Source organism: Meriones unguiculatus, chromosome 17 (assembly GCF_030254825.1).
Source record: "Meriones unguiculatus strain TT.TT164.6M chromosome 17, Bangor_MerUng_6.1, whole genome shotgun sequence".
Taxonomy (NCBI): Eukaryota; Metazoa; Chordata; class Mammalia; order Rodentia; family Muridae; genus Meriones; species Meriones unguiculatus.
Window position 1 is genome coordinate 48,772,259 of NC_083364.1, and position 22,099 is coordinate 48,794,357.

Consider the following 22,099-nt stretch of genomic DNA (forward strand, 5'->3'; position numbering starts at 1 on the left):
CTCTTTAAACTCTGCTGTGACATGTCTTTGCAGCACCTCTTTTTCTGTAGTTTTTTTTTTTTTTTAAATTAATGAAGTGACAGTTGTAACAAGAGCTGAGGAGTTCTGTTCAGAAACCCTCCTTAAAAAACAGGGATCCTTGACTTACACTGCAGAAAATAACTCCAGGACAGGTTTTTATGAGGCAGAGCTGGAATTTAATAAGAAAAATTGACTAGGACTGGTATGTAGTTCAGTTGGAAGAATGCTTGCAACATCAGCTGGTAAACCAAGCATGATGGAGCATGTCTATCATCCCAGCACTACTGAGGAGGGAGCAAGATTATCTTGCTTGTGACCTCATGATGACCTTATGACCTTCAAAGTTGACCTCAACGGTGAATTTGAGGATACCTTGGGTTACATGAGTCTCTCTCTCCCTCTCTCAAAGAGATTTAAATACCAACAATAAGAGAGGGAGGACAAATCTGGGCATGGTGGCTCATACCTGTAATCTCAGCATGTGGGAGGCTGAGAAAAGGGGATAACAAATTTAAATCCAGTCTAGATTAAGTAAGACCCTATGTCAGAAAACAAACAACAACAAAAATGTGATAAAAGCATTTAGGAAAAAAGATAGTTGTGTGTACACAAAAATGAGTGTGGGTTTCTTAAGAATGAGAGTGTCTTCAAGACAAGGCCCCTATTATGTAGCCCAGGCTAGCCTTCAACTTCTGGCACCTTTTCTGCCTCAGTCTCCTGGATGGAATCAATAGATGAGCCAACACATCCACTGACTTTTGGTGGCTTCTGAAGTAGTGTAGTGCTACTCAAAAGGTTTAAAAGATCAAGCAAAATTGTTTTGGTATTGTCTTAGTTAGGGTTACTATTGCTATAGTATCCTAAAAGCGAGTTGGGAAGGAAAGGGATTATTTAGCTTTTGCTCCCTCAGCCTAGTCCACCACCGAAGGAAGTCAGGACAAGAACACAAGCAGGCCTGGAACCTGAAGGCAGGAGTTTATGTAGAGGCCATGGAAGAGTGCTGCTTAATAGCTTGATCCCCATGGCTTGCTCAGCCTGCTTTCTTATAGAACCCAGGACCACCAGTCCAGGGATGGCACCATCCACAATGGGCTGAGCCTTCCCCCATCAATCATAAATTAAGAAAATGTTCCACCGGCTTATTGAAGCCCACAAATGGAGGCATTTTCTTAAGTGAGTTTCCCTCCTCTCAAATAACTAGCTGGTGTCAAGTTGAGATAAAACTGTCTAGCATATGTATCCTTATTTTTTTTACTTTTCTACCTCATTTTGTTTGAATGTGTATTGGCACAGTTGTGGGTGTAAGTGCAAGGGCATGTGGATGCCGGAGTAGTGGTGTCCTCTTTGATTGTTCTCCACTTTGTTCACTGAGTTGGGGTTCTTACTGGACCTGGAGCTCATCAATTCCAGCTAGTCTAGCTAGCCATCTTAGGGTTTCTTTTTCCCTGCCTCCTTAGTGCTGGGATTATAGGTGGCTACCATGTCTTCCTGCCTATTTATGTGGGTTCTAGATATCTCAATTATGTTCTTCATGCTTGCAGAGCAAGTGATTTAAACACTGAGATATATATTTAAACACTGAGATATCTATGTGTTTTTTGAGAAAGGGTGTTAATACTTGTAAGTAAGGCTATTCTAGAATCTACTGTATAGCCTAGGCTGGCCTTGAATTCAAGATAGTCTGCTTGATTCAGCCACTCAAATGCTGGTTCACAAACATAAATTGCCATGACCAGCTAGGACTTTTCTTTAGTTAATAATACTTACAAGGTGGTTTCTGATAACATTAAAATTAGGTCAAAAGGTCAAAGGAATCTTCACTACGTATTATTGTCATATACTATTGCTGTGATAAAATATCCGAAGATAGGGTTTCTTAGGGGTATTTAGCAGCATAGGGGAAAAAAAGTTTAGTTTTGCTAACAATTCCAGATTATATGTCATTATAGCAAGGAAGTTACAGGAGCTAGAGAGAACTGGTCACATTCCACCCATAGTCAAAAAGTAGAGAGAAAGAAATTAGTTAATGCAAGCTTACTGGTGTTCAGCTCTCATTCTCTACTCTCACACAGTTCAAAATTCCCTTCCTAGGGAATGGGGCCACCTACAGTGGGTGATCTTTCTACCTTCATTAACATAAGTAAGATAACCCCAGTAGAGATGCCCCGTAAACTAACCTAATTAAGACAATTTCTCTCTGAGACTCCTTTTGTAGCTGATTCTAAACAGTGTCCAATTAACAATAAAACTTCCCATCAGAGAAATCAATACATGTTTTGACTCTAAATATAGTTCAAATGTTGATACTGGACATAGGGTCACAGCCTGTGCCCTCACAAGCCAAGTTCAGCCACTGTTCTTGATAAACTCATTAAACAAGCCAAAATAATAGCAAAAAACAGAAAGGAGATTTAGTTAATGTGGCCACATACACTGGGGAGATGTACAGAGGGATCCAGTGACCCCTTAAGTTCATCTTAAACGTCCTAATGAGGATAAGGTATAGATAGAAGATTAGAAATATGTATTGCTAAGCAGTCCAGACAAGTTGTGTGACCCCGCTTCCCTGTGCTGTCTCAGCTCCTATTTTTCCGGCAAGTTAAGTCTTTGTCCAGAGATGAATTTTTGATTTCTTAGGATCTATAGCTTCAATAGTGAGGTAGCCAAACTGAGAGGCATAGGTTTCACTAGACTGTAATCATTCCTGCCAGGCAGGCTGGTTACAGTCTTGATTGTTTGTTTTTTAATCTTTCCCTCACTCTTTCCTTTGTCTTTTTTTTTCCTTTACCTTCTTCCATCCCATCCTTTCTCTCTCTCTCTCTCTCTCTCTCTCTCTTTCTAGAAAGGGTCACAAAGAGCCAAGCGTACTCTGGAACTTACTATGTAGCTAAATAAGATGTTTGACTCCTAACCCTCCTGATTCCCCATTGTCTGACTCATGAATCTTATAGATATGGAACACCACATCCAGCTTGTGAAGTTTTCTTGTTTATCCTGAACCAGCAGGAATAAGAGTCCTGAACAGGGAGGTGTTGAGCAGTGAGAGAAATAAAGAGGATGTGAAATAAAGACAAAAGCAGTAGCTGGGACCAGGAGGTCTTGCCTATGGTTTTCTTATTACTTGTATCAAGCAAATTTATTGAGAAGTAGAATATCATTTATACCCTTCAAAGGGGACAAATGGTCAAGGTCAGTGGATACCTAAGTCAGACAATATTGGCAAGGAGAACAAGGTATACCTCCAACACTGCCTAAGGGCTGATAACTACAGCCCAGGGAAAACAGGTACCCAGAAGTTGAAACCTTGACTCCGAGGAGGCACTATCTCCAACATCAGACAGGCCTTGCCAAGTCCTTTCCTGGATAAAGACACAGAACTAAAGTTCCCTTTGTTCTTACATCAGGGCCTCCGAGAAAGTCATAGGTCAGTCTGGCTCCCCACACTTGATTCCTGGTAACAAGTGTAGGAAACTGACTTTCCCTTCCCAGGTTCCTTTACTTTTCCTGCCTCAGAAGGAATGGGCATGTTAAGAAGGCACCAATGATCTCCACATGGTAGAGCATGTAATTTTAGCACTTGGGTGGCTGAGTCAGTAGGACCAAGAGTTCAACGCCAGTGTAGGCTTTATAGGGAGTTCCAGGTCATGCTGGGCTACAACGTAAGAGACTGTTTCAAAACAGTAACAATGATGACAACAAAAACTATACTATAGACATTTACAAACTTAATTTTTAAATAAATTAGTATTCAGAAGTTGAGTAGTTAATGTTTCCATGATTCTGTGTTGTCAAAGTTGTTATGGGACAGAAGACTAGTAGGAGGAGTAAAACTCAAAAGCAAGTTAACCCTGATGAAGAATTACAACCAACTGGAGTGGGTACTATGTACAAATCATTCTGACAGATTTCAGGAATAGAAAGAAAGTTAAATAACTCCCAGATAGTATATAATCAGTAGAAGGAAAGAAGAAGGAAGAAAGAAAGAAAAGAAGGAAGGAGTGAAGAAAAGAAAAGAAAAGCAAAACGAAAAGAAAAGAAAGGTGCATTGTAAGAGGTGGGATGACACAGGTAAAGCCATAGCCCAGACATTTGAGAACACAGTAAAGAGGTACTGAAAGTGGAAGGGCCAAAGGACATGGGAGGCATTCAAGGAAGAGCTTGAGTTCTAAGATGATCTGTGCTGAAAATGGGCATGGCATGCAGTAGAAAGGCAGGCACAACTGAGAAAACATGAGCAAAGCTATGACAATGACTTTAGGTATGAGAAGAAATCACACTGGAGTGTCATGTGGGAATAAATGGACACACAACACTATTACTTTCGGTTAACCTTCCCAACAGCCTGAGGAATTCAGACTTCTGCTACTCTTATGATTAAAGGCTAAATACCTCACAGTTCCTTAGGAACAGAGCTGTGACTCCAAGGCACTCCACTGTTATGCCAAAAGCTCCTCTCTCTACGTTACCTATTATTATCATAAAATAGGCAGAGCTGGTTTATGACCAAAGCATATTAAAGTTAGCCCTTTCCTTTTGATGAAAGAAACTATTGAGAGTTTTTAGAACAAGTGAAATAAAATCACATGGTATTCTAGAATGGAAAATGACCAAAAACCAAAAATGATTGAACTCAATTATCTAAGAAAAGAAAGAAAGAAAGAAAGAACAAACAAAAGCATGAAAGAAAAAAAAAAAGTAGGATAGCTTGGCAGCAAATATGTGGTCTTCCTTAACTCTGCTACTTGCCCTATTCATTACTTCCAAGAACCTATAATTCTAGGACCTGAGTGGGAAGCCAGACAACCTTTTAAGTGATACTTCAGTACTTCAAATCCTCACCAAACTTTTAATCCACTTTGTTATGTATATAGGCCAAACCTATGCCTTACTACAGATCCCATCTGCAAATTTTGTTTTCTGAGATGTTCTCTCTAAGACTCGAATAAAAACTCAATGAAGTCCTGAAAAGATGGTTACAGCACTTGGCACCTCCTGAAAGGCTGTGCTATATTTAAAAATATCTACATTCTGAAGCAGGTTGCTTTGTTCTGTTTGAATTCATACTATAAGTGATGGCAGCTGCCTAAGTGGCTTACCATTCTGCTAAATCTGTTTGGCAGGATACCTAGCCTGAATTTTACATAACTGAAGGCATTCAAAGATCTTAAAGGAAATACGTTGTTTTAGTGGTATTGGCTTTAGCTTCAGAGCTGTGAAAACATATAGTCTTACCTTCCAGGCTTTGTATTGGATGAAAATAGTACAGAAAAAAAAAATCTCAAACAAAATCAAGATCCAGGCGCATCTGGTCCGGAGACATTGCTGGAGGTGAGTGAGGCTATGTGATGCTTTGAGTTCTGCAGTCGTCTCTCTGTTTTTCATCTCCCTCCCACCCTCCTCCTTCCTTCATATATATGTATACACCCACCTCCGTGAAGGGAGAATGGGTGGGGAAAGGATAAGGTATTAAAATGAGGAGCTGGGATGTAAAAGATGGAATGTAGTATAAACTTTTTTTGTTTGTTCTGTCACATCACATCAGCAAAGTGTATACTGGGTCATTTCCAACTTTCTTTCTCTAGTTGAAACAAATTAACAAAAACTGCTGTATAATCAGGACCCAAGTTTCCAACCTGAGTGAAGACTTGAGACACACAGGCAACAGCAATCACTTCTAGAAAGAATGTCATCACTGTAGCAGCTGGGGACCTCCAGGAGCAGAAACGGAAGTGCAGAAGCATACCATCTCGAGAACACACTCACATACACGCCTTACCATGAGGCAGAGGTAATGTGTTTGGTCCACTCATTTTGTTATCAGGGCTGTGACTCAGTCCCCGATTGCACCAGGAGCTGGCTGTACACTTGAGAAACTGAGTAAGAGAGCAGTGTCTTAGGCTCAAAATGAGCATAGGCTCTTACCACATGCCCACCCTGTGGACCTGTCTGAGGTCCACCACCAGAACTGCAGAGTGAGAGAGAAGAGAATGTGCCCATGGTCGGCTATGTCTGTAAGCTCAGTGTCTAGTCAGGTCCTCTGAAAGCCTTTGCACTTTGCCTTCAACATGCTTTTTGGTTTATAGAGAATCTCCTCTAGCAATAATGCAGTGTCACTACAGAAGTTTCTAAAGGAGATTCCCCCAAATTGATGATGGCAACATTTGTTTTCATATCCATAGTTCTTCCTCCTACCCTGAATTTTGCCTGCAGCCAGACCCACTCAACATCTCCTGCCTGAAAGCCCTTAGCACTTAGTCAAAAGCTATGATTTCAGATGCTAGGGAGCCACCTGCTGGTACCAAAGCCTCACTTCAGATGCAATGGTTGCCTTTCAGTTTCCAATTACCCCACCAACAGGAGGAACAGTGCCTGGGGTTCCTGGCTCAAATCCCAAACCTGTTCAGATCCTTTGGGGAGAGTGATATTTCCCATCCTTTAAGTGAACTTTCCTGGAGGATTATTATATCCTTAATATTTGAGACTAAGTCTGTGAAGAACCAAACAAATTCTTACCTGGAAAAAGAAAAAGATCAGGTAGGAAGATGGAGCAAGTAGTTATTATGCACATGCATATCAGTTTATGCAATTAGAGAAAAATATCTTTGGCAAAAACTGTTGATCAGAACTAAATTGGCAGGAAAACCAGCTTCTCCTCCTCCTTTATCTTCTTTTTTCTCCTCCCCCACCTTGTCCCTCCCCCCTCCTTTTCCCCATTCTTTCTTTATCCTTCTATCCTGTAGCTTAAGCCAGTTTCCAACCCAGTATTCAGCCATGATGGGCAGCCACGATTGGCCCTCATTCTCCCTCATCTACCTTGCTCCTGAGTGCCAATGGCAGGACTCTCAGCTCTTACCCCGTCCTCCCACCTCACCCCTGATAACTCAATTCTTCTTCACTAGTATGTACATTGGTGAGCACTTAGATGTAATTATAATTAAAAGGATCCTTGCCTACGTGCTATCTTAACAAACCCAACTGTATAAAGGAATGTTTCCTTTGGTACAATTCAACTGGCTGTTGTGAGTCCAAAATACATTTCTTTGAAAAATTCCGAGGTATGGTCAAAGAAAGGCCTGAGTGTTCCGCCTTTTGGTAACCTTGGCTTCAGGTGACGCAGATCTGCTTACCCCAACAGCAACTGTACCTGAGTCCTTGTCTGGACCCCTTCTAGACAGTCGTCATCTACTTTAAGGAACTGTGGGGCCTGCCACCCATTCTTCCTTGGAGGTTCAGAAGTGAAAATGAAAGAAAAGTTTACTCTCCCCACTCCCCCATTCCCAGTCTGGTATAGAGAAGTGAAATGTATTCTAAAAGCCAGAGCTCGGAATATCAGCTATATATTGCAGTGCAAGAGGAATGACTCTCTGTGGAAGTAAGATGACAATGTTGTTGAAGCACTTGGTGGATGTCTCAGTTACTGTTTCTTTTGCTGCAGCGAAACACCATGACCACAAGGCAAGTTGGGGAGGGGAGGATTTATTTGGCTTACCCTTGCAAATTGCTGTTCCTCACAGAAGGAAGTCAGGAAAGGAGCTCAAACATCCCAGAAACCTGGAGGCAGGAGCTGAAGCAGAAGCCATGGAGGGGTGCTGCTTACTGCCTTGCTTCTCATAGCTTGCTCAGCCTGCTTTCTTATAGAACCCAGGACCACCAGCCTAGGGGTGGCACCGCCCACAATGGGCTAGGCCCTCCCCATCAATCACTACTTCAGAAAATGCCTTACAGAGGGATCGTATGGAGACATTTTCTCAATTGAGCCTCCCTTGTTTCAGGTAATTCTCCTTTGTGCCAAGTTGACCTAAGACAGCACAGCGGAAACTGAGCCACACGATGTTAGGTCTTTCCAGCCATATTCTGTGGACATTCTTTACCTCGACACAGATGTCTATGCTTTCCCTTTTCTTCCTCTTTTTTCTTCTCCCTCACACAAGCCTGTCTGCTGGAATGGGATTTTTAGGACTGACATGTAAGCGTAGCACATCTGGTAGTGTAAAACCGTGTTGTTACCACCAGGGGCTTGAGACTGATTTTACAAGTCACTTTCTAATAGTCTTTCTGTTGGTTCCCCAAATGAGCCTCCGGGTACAACTTAATTTTTCTTTTTTTCTACATCCTCTTTGCTCTTTGCTTGAAATGAGGGAAAATTTACCTACAGGATACTGTCAGTCCCATCAACAAATGATAATATCAAATTCAGATCATGTAATGGAGGCAGAAAACAAGAGGTCTCTGACCCAGGTTTACATTCCTCTCCCCCCGCCCCGCCACTGCCTGCTCTTCTATATCCTCAAGCTTTTGTCCTTCAAGTTTTAGACCATTATGTCTGCTACTTATCTGAGACTTTAGTGGTGCTTGTTTCTATCTTTTTCTTTTCATTTGTAGATAGCTGCTTGATACTACTGATCTGGATTACATTATAACTGACCATATACATTGTTTAATCTAAGCCATTAGCTAAGCTGGTCAGAGTTAGTCTGCGGCTTCCCTAGCCTCAGTGATCTGCCACCAGAAGAGTAGTTAGAAAAACGTTAATTGAAAATAACATGCACTGGTCAGCGATATGGGGCGAGTCAAAAAATAGCAGAGCTCAGCTTACTTGAGTGAGACGCTTTTACTTTTTGTTAATTATTTATTCTACCAGGCCCTTCCTCCCTCCTATTCAGTCATTCTCTATCATTGGCCATTCACTCTCATAGCATTTCTCCTGAACTCTAACTTGTCCAGCTAGAGATGCTGAGAAGTACAAAGGCAGCTCCCTCAGTACAGAATGGCTGAGTCCAGGCATTTTTTTAATGGAATTCCTTTCTTTGTGTGTGTGGGGGAGCAGGGGGTAGTGTGCATTTGAATGTCAGAGGTCAACTTTTTAAGAGTCAGCGAGCATCAGGCTTGGTGGTAAGTCATTTTATTTCATGAACCATCTTGCTGGTCTGGCACTGTACATTTTGGTTTAAATGTTATACCTGGAGAGATGGATAGATGGCTTGATGGTTAAGAGAACGTATTGCTTCTTAGAAGACTGGGGTTCAGTACCCTGAACCCACGTGGATCAGCTCACCATATACACACAAGGACATAGATATAAATGAACAAAATAAATATTTAAAAAGAAGTGAATATGTTTTATACCAAAGCAGCAACAGCATACAAAAGTTTCGTCTCAGTAGAATATACAGTAGATACGAGTTAAGTGTTTATTACCTATTTACTGGCTTCTTTATTTATTTAAGACTGGGTCTCAACTAGCTAAGGCTGGTCCCCACATATAGCTGAGGATGACTTTAAGCTTTGGATTACCCTGCTTCCAGTTTTCAAGTGCTGAGATTAAAGGTGTGCGCCACCATTCCCATCGTATGAACTCAGGGCTTCATGCATGCTACACAGCACTCTATCAATGGACCTGTATTTCCAGGCCCTGCAGTTTAAATACTTATTGAATAAGTAATTAATGGCCAAGACCTGTACCCAAATATGCAGGTGATAGAGAGAGGTGCTGTGGTTTAAATAAGAAAGGGCCCCACATTCTCATGGCACTTTTTGGGAAGGATTAGAAGGTGTGGCTTTGTTGGAGGAGTGTGTCACTGGGGATATGCTCTGTGTTTTTGAAGGCCCAAGCCAGGCTCTATGTCTCTCTCTCTCTCCCTGATGCCTATGGATCAGGATGTAGTTCTGACCTACTTCTTCAGCATCATGTCTGCTTGTGTGCCACCAAGCTCCTGCCATAATGATATTATACTCATTTCTGAAACTATAAGCAAGTCCCAATCAAATGCTTTTTTAATAAGAGTTGCGAACTAAAAGGAAGCTTGATGGTGTTCAATCAGAGGATTGACCTCGTGCAGGAGCAAATTGATACCCTATGGCAAATCGCTCAACCTGGCTGTCAATGAAAGTATGCTGGACTTTGTGTCACTAGCATACAACATGAGAATTTTTCCTGTGCTGCAAATCTGTCTAAACAATTGTCGAGCTATATTTTAGGTAATTGGACTGGAGAATTCGATACTACGATGGAGCAGCTGAGAGTGGCCATTGTCACAGTAAATTCTACCGGAGTGGACGCAGGACTAGCCACAGGATTATCAACATGGATTGCTGCAGCCATGAATCATCTGAAGGAATGGGCGGGCATGGGAGCGTTAGCAGGCCTTCTGGTGTTGGTCTCCTTGGTTTGCCTGTGGTATATATGCAAGATTAGAATCTCACAACAGTGTGATGCAGCCATGATCATTCAGGCCTTTACAGCCATTGAAGCAGGACATTCTCCCCAAGCATGGTTGGATACCATAAAAAGCTAAAATGATACGTTCAGGATGCGAGGCTAAGCACTGCACTCAGGGTCAGCCGCTTTGGACTCAGAGAAGAGCATGTCTGATTGCATGCGGGTTGATGCCCCAGGTCCCGCCTCTGAGAAAAAGGTATCGGACGGGTCTGATGCTCTTTGGGTGGATGACACCTAAATGAACATCAGTACAAAGTCCCAATTTATTTCTAATATCAGAGATCAGACCTCTACTCTTGCCTGATGCGTCTAAAACAAAAAGGGGGAACTGTAGAGAGCTGCGGAATGCTATGCCTTAAAGATGGAGCTGGTTTCTGCCTTCCACCTTCCCGATGGTGAGTGCTCTCTGTCATGAACAATTCCACATTTGGCTAAGGCTGAGGATCTGGCTTGCTTCCATGTATGTGGACCTATCTGCATTGCCCCCGTGGCACGCCTGGGTTGGCTACCCAGAGGCTATTTAAGCTGTGGGCTGGCTTTCCCCGGGGTCCGAGGATTGTTCAATGTTCCTGAATAAACTGCATTGAAAAAATAAATAAATAAATAAATAAATAAATAAATAAATAAAAAGAGTTGCAATGGTCCTGTGTCTCTTCACAGCACTGGAATGCTGATGAAAACAGGTTTCTAGGAGGAGAAGGGAAAGTGACTCCAGAGCCTGCTGTTTCAGCTCCTCTCAGGTACTTGAGAGGTGCCCTGGACTGCCGAGGCCTCCACTGTGCTCTGTGTGTGGGAGAATCTTGCTGTGGGGCTGCTATAAACTGTGCATTCTTTCCATATTTCCCACCAAGGTAGCAACAGAAAGCACAGGCTTTGGGGGAAGAAGTGAGGTCTTGCTCAGGTGAAGGCTGGGCAGACACAGCTTAGCTTCTTTTCATATTAATGGAAAGAGGATAAGTCTGCCCTAGAGTTTTAGGAAAATCAAAGAACTTTATTCATTTCCTTAAGAAAGAAAGAAAAATGATTGAAGTTTTGGTGGATCCCAGCCAGTACCTAAGGCAGCACAAGACTCAGAAATGAAATGAAAAGAGTGAACTTGCCAGATAAAGCCTCATTCATTTCCTTGTGAACCTTCAGATGAAGCCATGCTCAGAGAATAGGGAAAGCTCACTATGAAAGTTCAGGCCCAAGAAACAGGCTTTTGTATTTGACTTGTGGTGTTGCAAAAATAAGCTGTTTGTGAATCAACAAGCATCTTTTCTTAGGTCCTTGCTTAGGCACTTTTTATTTAAACTTTAGATTAGGACTAGGGAGCTAGAGACAGGAGGATTGTATGTTTGTGTTTCTCCTATCTTGGAATGAAAACAAACCAAACCAAATTTGTATTTGAAAATAATTTTGAACTTAGAACGAGAGTAAAAAATAAAAACTGTGTAAAAAAGGCAGTCTTTTCCTATTCCTAGATCAAACTGTTTCAAATAACTTGCTCCTGTCACACTAATTTTCTACCTTTCTTCTGCTGTGAGTATGCATGGTTGTATATGTGTAGGCAGACACATGCAAACACACCTATGTGATGATTTGTACATGCATATATACCTTTGATGCTTAATATCTCAGTAGGCCTTTCCTAAAAATATTATTATCCTTTGAGCGGAGCAACAGTTAAGTTGGCAGTGCAAGCCTTCAGCCCACGTTATGTTGTTCCCAGCTGCTCTAACAATGATCTTCATAGTATCTTTCCCCTTTTAGTAGAAGATCCAGTCTGGAGTCAGGTATTGCAATTATCATGTCTCTTTAGGTATTTTTTCTCTCTCTCTAAAATATTTTTAGAACTTTTCTTTGTCTTTTAGATAGTGACATTTTTGAAATATACAATCCCATTCTATTCTGGTTTGAATACGAAACATCTTCCACGGGTTCCTGTATCAAAGCTTAGGTCTCCAGCTAGTGGTGCTATTGTGGGACATTCTAAAAACTCTAGGAAATGAGGAGTAGCTGGAGGAGGTGGATGCTTGGGAGAGCCTTGTATCAGACTTGTTCACAGCTGCTGTTCTTTCTGTTTGCCACAACTTGAATGGCCTCTGCCAAGTGTTCCCATTTTCATGAAGTTCTGCCTCATGTGGCCCACACTCACTGGAGCTGACAGCTACGGTTGTAGACCTGTGAACCTATGAGCTAAATAAACCTTTATTCTTTTAATTTGTTTCTATCAGACATTTGGTCATCTCAAAGGCAACACAAAAGCACCTTTTCCCTTTGAACAGGCAGTTTCTCGTGTTGTGTCTATCTGATGTTACTTCGTGGTTCGAGTTAACGCTGTTCTTCTCCGTCCTAATACTGCATAGGGGATATGTACTGTCCAGACAGATGGATGGAGCAGCAGTGTCCTTCAGTGGAGACATTGCTGTGATCAAGTAGTTGTTTGATGTCTCCACTGTTTCTTTTTCCTCTGTCGTCACTAATGAGCATCTACAGGAAGACAGAAACCACACATACAAATATCCTATTCTCCACTAAGACCTCCTCCTTTGTTTAGCATTAGAGTGATTTAGTTATTATAATGATTACTAAAGTGTGTCCTTCTAATTCTAGGACTCCCTCCACATTCCCTGTACTGCTTTCAGTGTTCTATTGTAGGCCTCCATCTGCTTACCTATCTATATGTCTATTGCCTGCTATTAGCAACACTTTGTAGCTCTCAGAGGAACTGTATTGGTCCTCTTCACAAGGGTCCAGCCTGTGGGTGAGGGCAGGGGTTCAGGCTGAGGGGGTAAGAGGTGTGGAGTCATCACACTGACACCAGGAGTTGGGTGAATGAGTCAGCTGCAGACTCATCTATTCCTAGAAGAGAGATCAGGTTATCTAGTTTTGGGCAAACAATAAAGTTTCTCCATATCATTTCCAAGCCTGCCGTTAGTTCTTTGTCTCTGGGCAGACTCTCCATCATCGGGCCATGTACTCTCAGCTTCTGTCCCTAATGGCCCTTTGCTGGGAATGCCCACACAACCAGACCCTTCTTATGGGGCTAAATACCTTCAGCTGTCACTGACTTTGCACCCAGAACCTTAAGCATCTAAGTTTGTCAGTTTAATCCATGAACCCTTGTTACCCAGTGGCCTGAGTGACTACCAAATCTGAGGAAGCTGCTTTTTGCCTATACATAATTTCCATTGAAATAGGGCAAAAGACCCTTACCAGCTGACTGGTAAGAGACTTATGAATCCTTGTTTTTGCTCTATGGCCATTATTATGCTTAATTATTTTGGTGTACAAATTACTCCAGTGCTTTCTGGTAGAGTCCCTCAGTGTTCCTCCTTCATTCTTTTGACATACTTCAGCATTTTTTGACTATGTGATTGTCTGATATCAATCCAAATAGACATTCTGGGCCCAACTATACTTAGTAACCTTTGATTAGAAATTCCTATGAGAAATTCTAGATCCTTTCAGCATAAAGATTGTACTAGAGGCTGGTGACAAGGCTTAGCAGAAAAATTGCTTGTCACCAAGCCTGCTAACCTGTTTCATCTCTGGCACTCACATGGAGCAGGAGAGGACAGATTCCCTCAGCTTGTTTTCTGACCTTCACATACACAGCAACACACACACACACACCACACCACACAAATGCAAGATTTGAAGGAGATTAACAACAGCACCAAGAGTTATACATGAACACAATGAGCTTCCTGGTGTGTTAGCTGTGAAGAACATTTTCAACTATGCACATACATGCACACATATACATGTGCATAACTGAGGAAGTACTGAGCTCACACCGACATTAGGTTGAATCCATTCCTGTATCGATACGGGGTTATTTTTTCCTACCTTGCTTTATTTCACAATTATCAGTTCCTTCCTTCAGATTGAGAGCATGAACTCTCAACAATACTATAGTTACATGTTCCCTCAGTTCTATTATATATACAAAGTAGTTTAAAAATTTACTTTGTTCATATAACCACAACCAATCAAAAATAAACCCTATGACAAAGGACTTCAGATTTGTTTACAGTTTTTCCAATTCTGCCTTACCTTCACCCTACATCAAAATGAGAAAATGTAGTTAACTTTGTCTGTATAAATTCTTGGCTTAGTTCTTTGTTTTTCTTTCTTTCTTTCTTTCTTTCTTTCTTTCTTTCTTTCTTTCTTTCATTGTGATTGTGGTTGTGATATTTATCTGAAAAACAAATGAATCAGTCTGTTTCAGTTTTGATTCAATTTTCTTGCTTACACTCCTGGTTCTGTATTTAATTTTATTATTTGAATAGGTTTGATATTAATATACCCCGTCCAATAAAATTATGCAGAGAAGTATATATATTCCCTCCATTTCACTCCATGCCTATCCTTTACCATTACAGATAATCAATCCCATGAGTTCTTGGTTTATTTTTCCTTTATTTCCTTTTGCTAACATGAATACACAAATAGCTTACCTCCTAATAAACCTATGGTCAGTTAGAATAAAGCAATTTCCAAATGCGTGCATCACAGCTGACACAATGAACAGGATGACTTAGCACCACAGACCAGTATAATGTCTTCACTGCTACCCAGATAGGAATTGCAGTTAACTGGACATTATTCCTCACTGGACCGCTGCCATCAGAGAACATCACACTGCATATTTCTAGCCCAAGAAGAGATCAAAGTCTGAAATAAAATTCCAACTGAATATGTATTGCTCTCACACCATCATAAAATTGAAAAATTACCACTGTAAAGTTGAAAAAACACAAGCTGAACCATTATGAGTATAGATGCAATACGATACTAAATATTTTTCCATTCTTCCTTCATCCTTACATAAAGATAACATACAACATATTCTTTGTACTTTGCCTTTTTCTGTTAGCAATGTCTCATAAAAATTACTCTTTATCAGAGAAAGATCTCTTTTTCTCTCTTTTAAAAATGCTGTACATTTTTGCCAAAAGTCTGCCTGCTTTCTCAGAGGCCTGCTGGCACCAAGGACACCACCCCAGCCCCCTGCCTCCCAAGCCCCTTTAAAGCACACCCAGCAGTGGTAAAATGCAACCTGTCTCCTGCGCTCCATCTTTGGGCTCAGAACTCTGCCCACTTTCTTGAGGCCTTCCAGCACCAGGGACAATCATGTAAGATCCTGCCCCAAGCCCTTGCCTGCCAAGTCCTCTTAAAACATACCAAGCAACACCAAACTGCACCCCACCCCAGGGACTCTATTTTCCAGCCCACAACTCTGCTGTATTCACAGAGGTCACTCTGGCACTAAGGACCCCAGAGGCAAGGTTAGAACAAAAAACTCCAGAGGCCACATTGGCCATAAAAATCTCAGTGGAGATACCTTACTGGACCCGAAGAATCATTAGTTGCTAGAACCCTAGGCCATTCAGGCCGGAAGACAGAAGAAACAGAAACCATAGGGGAGGGGGAACATCAGAAAAACTACCCGTCCAACAAAGATAAATTCAGAAATCAGCATCTAAGCCTATAATAACCTCAAAATCCAGATGGCTAATGGCCAGCATGAGAACACAATCAACAACAGCTGGAGAATGAGGTACCACCAGAGCTCAACTATCCTGCTACAACAAGCCCTGGGTATTCTAACACAGCTGAAGCATAAGAAATTTACCTTAAATCTAATCTTATGAAGATGGAAGAGGACTTTAAGGAGGAAATGAATAAATCCCTTAAAAAATACAATCAAACAGGTGAAGGAAATGAATAAAACTGTTTAAGACCTGAAAATGAAGCCAAAAGCAATAAAGAAAACACAAACTGAAGGCATCCTGCAGATGGAAAACTCAGGTAAGAAAACAGAAAGTACAGAACAGCAAACATCACCAACAGAATAAAAGAGATGGAAGAAAAAATATCTCAGGTGTAGAAGATAGAATAGAAGAAATTAATACATCAGTCAAATTAAATGTTAAATCTAAAAAGTTTCTGGAAAAAACACATCCAGGAAATCTGGCACACCTTGAAAAGGCCAAACCTAAGAAAAACAGAAATAGAAGGAGAAGATTCTCAGCTCCAAGGCCCAGAAAATATTTTTATTTTAATATTATGTCATTTATTTTTATTTATTACAATTTATTCAAAATCATAGGGATGCCTATAAATGTACAAGAAGCTTACATAACATGAAATAGATTGCATCAAAAAGAAAGTCCTCCTGCCACATAATAATCAAAAGCTACAAAGGAAAAAGCCTAGTAACATATAAAGGTAGATGTATTAGAATTTTCAACTTCTGCTCAAGATCTGCTAGAATCATTCAACTTCTCAACAGAGATTCTAAAAACTAGAAAGGTCTGCGCATATATCTTGTAAGAGACAGATGACAGCCCAGTAAAATGTTGATTCATCATAGATCAATAATACAAGATGTTTCATGACAAAACCAAATTTAAACAATATCTATCCACAAATACAGCTTCACAGAAGATAACAGAAGGAAAACTAGAACATAAAGAGGTAATTACACCCAAGAAAACACAGGAAATACATAACTCCACCAGCAAAACCAAAAGAAGGGAAACACACACGCACACACTATCACCACCAATATCAAAATAACATGGATTAACAATCATTGGTCATTAATATCTTTGAACATCAATGGACTCAATTCCCAAATAAGAAGACACAGACTAACAAAATAGATGCAAAAACAGGATCCATAATTTTGCTGCATAGAAGAAACACACCTCAACATCAAAGATACATAAAAGCTCAGAGTAAAGTGCTGGAAAATCTTTCCAAGCAAATGAACCAAAGAAGCTGGAATAGCCATCCTAACGTATAATAAAATAGACTTTCAACCAAAATTAATCAAGAGATGGAGAAGGACACTTTATATTCACCAAGATGATGTTTCAATTTTAAATATTTGTGCCCTAAATGTAAGGAACCCACATTTTTAAAAGAACATTACTAAAGCATAAATCACACATTGAGCCCCACACATTAAAAGTGAGAGACTATACAACCCCACTCTCACCAATGGGCATTCCATTGTGTAAATGTACTACAATTTCTGTATTCATTCCTCCATTGAGGGACATCTGGGTTGTTTCCAGATTCTGGCTATTACGAATAAGGCTTCTTCGAACATGGTTGAGCAAATGTCCTTGTTGTATCCTTGAGCATATTTTGGATATATGCCTAGGAGTGGTATAGCTGTATCTTGAGGTAGCACTATTCTTAATTGTCTGAGAAAGCACCAGATTGATTTCCAGAGTGGTTGTACAAGTTTACATTGCCACCACCAATGGAGGAGGGTTCCTCTTTCTCCACATCCTCTCCTGTATGTGTTGTCACTTTAGTTTTTGATATTAGCCATTGTGATGGGTGTAAGGTGAAATCACAGGGTTGTTTTGATTTGCATTTCTCTGATGACTAATCTGCACACCTAAAGAAGCTATGCAAGAAGGAGGACCCTAGGTAAGATGATCAATCCTCATTCAGAAGGGCAAACAGAATGGACATTGGAAGAGGGAGAAAACAGGGAATAGGACAGGAGCCTACCACAGAGGGCCTCTGAAAGATTCTGCCCAGCAGGTTTTTAGAGCAGATGCTGAGACTCATAGCCAAACTTTGGGCAGAGTGCAGAGAATTTTATGAAAGAAGGGGAAGATGAAAGAACTGGAGTGGATAGGAGCTCCACAAGGAAAGCAACAGAACCAAAAAGTCTGGGCACAGGGGTCTTTTCTGAGACTGAGACTCTGACCAAAGACCATGCATGGAGATAACCTAGAACCCCTGCACAGATGTAGCCCATGGCAGCTCAGTGTCCAAGTGCATTCCCTAGTAAGGGGAACAGGAACTGTCACTGATGTGAATTCAGTGGCTGGCTCTTTGATCACCTTCTCCTGATGGGGGAGTTGCCTTGCCAGGACATAGGGGAAGACAATACACCCAGTCCTGATAAGACCTGATAGGATAGGGTCAGATGGAAGGGGAGGAGGACCTTCTCTATCAGTGGACTGGGGGAGGGGCATGGGAGGAAAACAGGGAGGGAGAATGGGGTTGGGAGGGGATGAGGAAGGAAGCTACAGCTGGGATACAAAGTGAATAAATTGTAATTAATAAAAAATAATTAAAAAGAAATAAATAATTAAAAATAATGGAAAAATTTGTACATTTGCTATAGTTTTATTTCCAAAGGCTTATGTGTTGAATGAATGGTTCCCAGAATCTTTAAGAGGCAGTCTCAGCTGGCAGACCTTTAATCCCAGCACTCAGAGAAGCAGAGGCAGGCTGATCTCTGTGCATTCAAGGCCAGCCTGGTCTACAAAGTGAGTCTAGGACAGGCAAGGCTACATAAAGAAGCCCTATCTTAAAAACAAAACAAAACAATAAAAGAGGCAGCCTCTAAAAGGTGGCCATTATCTTCTTAGCGAGTATGCTCAAAAGGATTAATCCCTCAGGTCCCCCTTTCTTCCTGTCTTTAGAATTTTGGTAAAGAGTGAGCACTTTGTTACTCGGCATGCTCCTGCCGTGATGCATTTCCTCACCACAGGCCAGAAGAATGGACCGAAAGCTCTAGGGGCTGTGAAGTAAGCCAAAACAAGTCTTTTTCTTTTGTATGTTTATTGTTACAGATATTTGTCATACAAACAGGAAGCTGACAAGCACAACATTACTCCACTTTAAATATGTATAATAGTTTATCCAACTCATCTCATATGTTTAGACATTCAGATGGTTTTCAGTACTTAGCAAGTACAGACAGTGAATCAGCCTCAGGAGGACTCCTCCCGAGAAATTGCCAGGTCAATGAAGAGATGAAAACCGTTTTATCACTCTCAGTAAAGACCCCTGTGCCCAGATATATTTGGTCCTTGTGGAGCTCCTATCCTTTTCAGGTCATACTAACCCCCTCTTCTTTCATATGATTCCCTGCATTCTGCCAAAGGTCTGGTTATGAGTCTTAGTATCTGCTTTGATACACTGCTAGGTAAGAGGCCCTCTGCAGTAGGCTCCTGTCCTATTGCTTGTTTTCTTCTACATCCAATGCACATTCCATTTGTCTTTCTAAGTGAGGATTGATCCTCTTAACCCAGGTCCTCTTTCTTGTTTATCTTCTTTAGGTGTATAGATTTCATTATATTTGTCATATATTATAGGTCTGTATAAGTGAGTATATACCATGTGTGTCTTTCTCCTTCTGGGATACCTCACTCAGAATGATCTTTTCTAGATCCCATCATTTGCCTGCAAATTTCATGATTTCCTCGTTTTTGATTGCTGAGTAGTATTCCACTGTGTAAAAACACCACAATTTCTGTATCCATTCCTCCACTGTTGGACATCTGGGTCATTTCCAGGTTCTGGCTATTCAAATAAAGCTGCTACAAACATGGTTGAGCAAATGTCCTTGTTGTGTACTCAAGCAAATTTTGGGTATATGCTTAGGAGTGCTATAGCTGGGTCTTGAGGAAGCACTATTCCTAATTGTCTGAGAAAGTGCCAGATTGATTTCCAAAGTGGTTGTACCAGCAATGGAGGAGGGTTCCCTTTTTTCCACAACCTCTCCAGCATGTGTGAGACTAATACTCCACCAAGGACCATGTATGGATATAACCTAGAACCTCTGCTCAGATGTAGCTCATGGTAGCTCAGTAACCAATTGGTTTTTTTTCTCTAGTAAGGGGAACAGGGACTATTTCTGACAGGAACTCAATGGCAGGCTCTTTGATCTCCCCACCCACCAACGGAGGAGCAGTCCTGCTAGGCCACAGAGGAGGATTTTGCAGCCAGTCCTGAAGATACCTGATAAAACAGGGTCAGATGAAAGGGGAGGAGGTCCTCCCCAATCAGTGCACTTAGAAAGGGGCAGGGAGAAGATGAGGGAAGGAGGGAGGGAGGATTGGGAGGGAATGAGGGAGCGGGATACAGATGGGATACAGAGTTAATAAAATGTAACTAATAATAAAAATAAAAGAAAAAAACCCAGTTTTGTCAGATGTTGTCAAATACCTCTCAGAAGCATCTACACCATATTGCATTATCTATAGCAATACAGGAATGTGCCTACCTTCCCAACCTCGATAACAGTCTCATTAGTTTTAACTAATTAAATTAGTTCATTAGTTTTAACTAATTAGTTGTTAACTTGACATACCTGGGAAGAAGCAAACTCAATGAAGGAATTCCTTCCTTCACATTGACTTGAGGGCACATCTATGGGGTATTTTCTTCATTGCTATTTGATGTAGGTGAGCCCAGCCAACTCTCTGCAGTGCCACCCCTGGGTGGGTGGTCTTGGGCTGCATAAGAAAGCAGCTTGAGCAAACCATAGAGAGCAAGCCAGTAAGCAGCACTCCTCCACAGTCTCCATTTGAGCTCTTGTTTCTAAGGCTCCCACCTTCAGCTCGGCTTATTTTCCCTTGGTGATAGACTGTCATGTGGGAGCGTAAGCCAAATAAGCCCTTTCCTCCCCAACTTGCTTTTGGTCATGGTCTTTATCACAGTAATAGAAACCAAACTATGATACTGTATATGGCTGTACATGCTTGTAGCTGCTGTTTTGGGGGAGGACAAGCAGATCGTAGGAGCTTGCTGGTCAGGAAGACTAGGTGAACAGCCAACATCAGGGTAAGGTAAGAGACTGTTCAAGTAGGAGACAGCAGGAGGCATCCGACATTGTGCTCTGGCTTCTACATACGTGTATGTGGGCATGCACACCTACACATGTGTGCATTTAAAACACACACACAGATACACACACACACAGATCCACACAAAGTGTATGAAGTGTATGTCTATCAAAGAAGAAATCTATCACAAAGACACCGACTCCTAGGCATGATCATCAGGTTAGTAGATTTCCATTGAATTGTGATGCAGGACACTGTTTTCTCATCTTGTTTGACCCACATTTCTGAGGCTTTTGAGTATTTTTGTTAATAGGTGCTGTTTCTGTTGTTATCTGTCTTTTTGCTTGTTTTTGAGGCTGGATCTTAAAGTAGCCTAGGATAGCTTTAAATTCACTATGTACTAAAGATGACTTTGAACTTCTGATCCTCCTGTCTCCATGTCCCAAGTGTATGGATTATAGACTCGCACTACCATAATCTTGTTTATGTGTTGCTCGGGACTGAACCCTGGGCCTACAGCATGTAGGACAAGCCCTCTACAAGTTAAACTACATCTCCTGCCCTTGTCAGTTTTATTTGATGATATATCCTGATGAGAGAGTAAATTAGAAATAGTCTGACGCAATTCATGGTAAATGGACAGAGATTTTTGGCAGTTATCAAGAGTGTCTGGTTGGGCTTCATTCACATTCTCTTGTTTATACTTTGATATCTGAATTGTTGTTTTGGGTCTTGTTAGCCTAGGTTTCCGCAATGTCCCATCACAATTTTAGAGCCCTTGAACACACACACACACTCACACACACACACACACACACACACACACAGCATCACTCTGGGGAGCGAACATTAGCTTCTGTTGTTCATTTTCCTTTTAATTTTTCTTCAACAAATGTCAAATATAGTTTGTAATATAGATGCAAAAAATAATAATTGCACTTGGTGGAATAACTTACAAAAGTGTTTTCTGCTCCCTAGGTCATATTTTCCTCTTGCTGGCAATGCCTTCCGGATGCAGCAGGGAGCCTTGTTAGTAACTGCAGCATCTAAAAAGAAGCTGCTTTGCAGGAGCTGGAGCAGAACCTACTTTCTCTCCCCTTTCCTGCCCTAAGTTTCTGGCGGGAGCATCAGCCCATTTCTGCTAGTTTATAGCTTTTCTCCTCTGGTGGTAACTCTCAATTGCCATTGCAGCTGCCTCTGCCCAAGGGCTCTCCTGTTGTTATTGGCACAGTCATGGGTGCCACTGTTGAAAGCTCAGTCACAC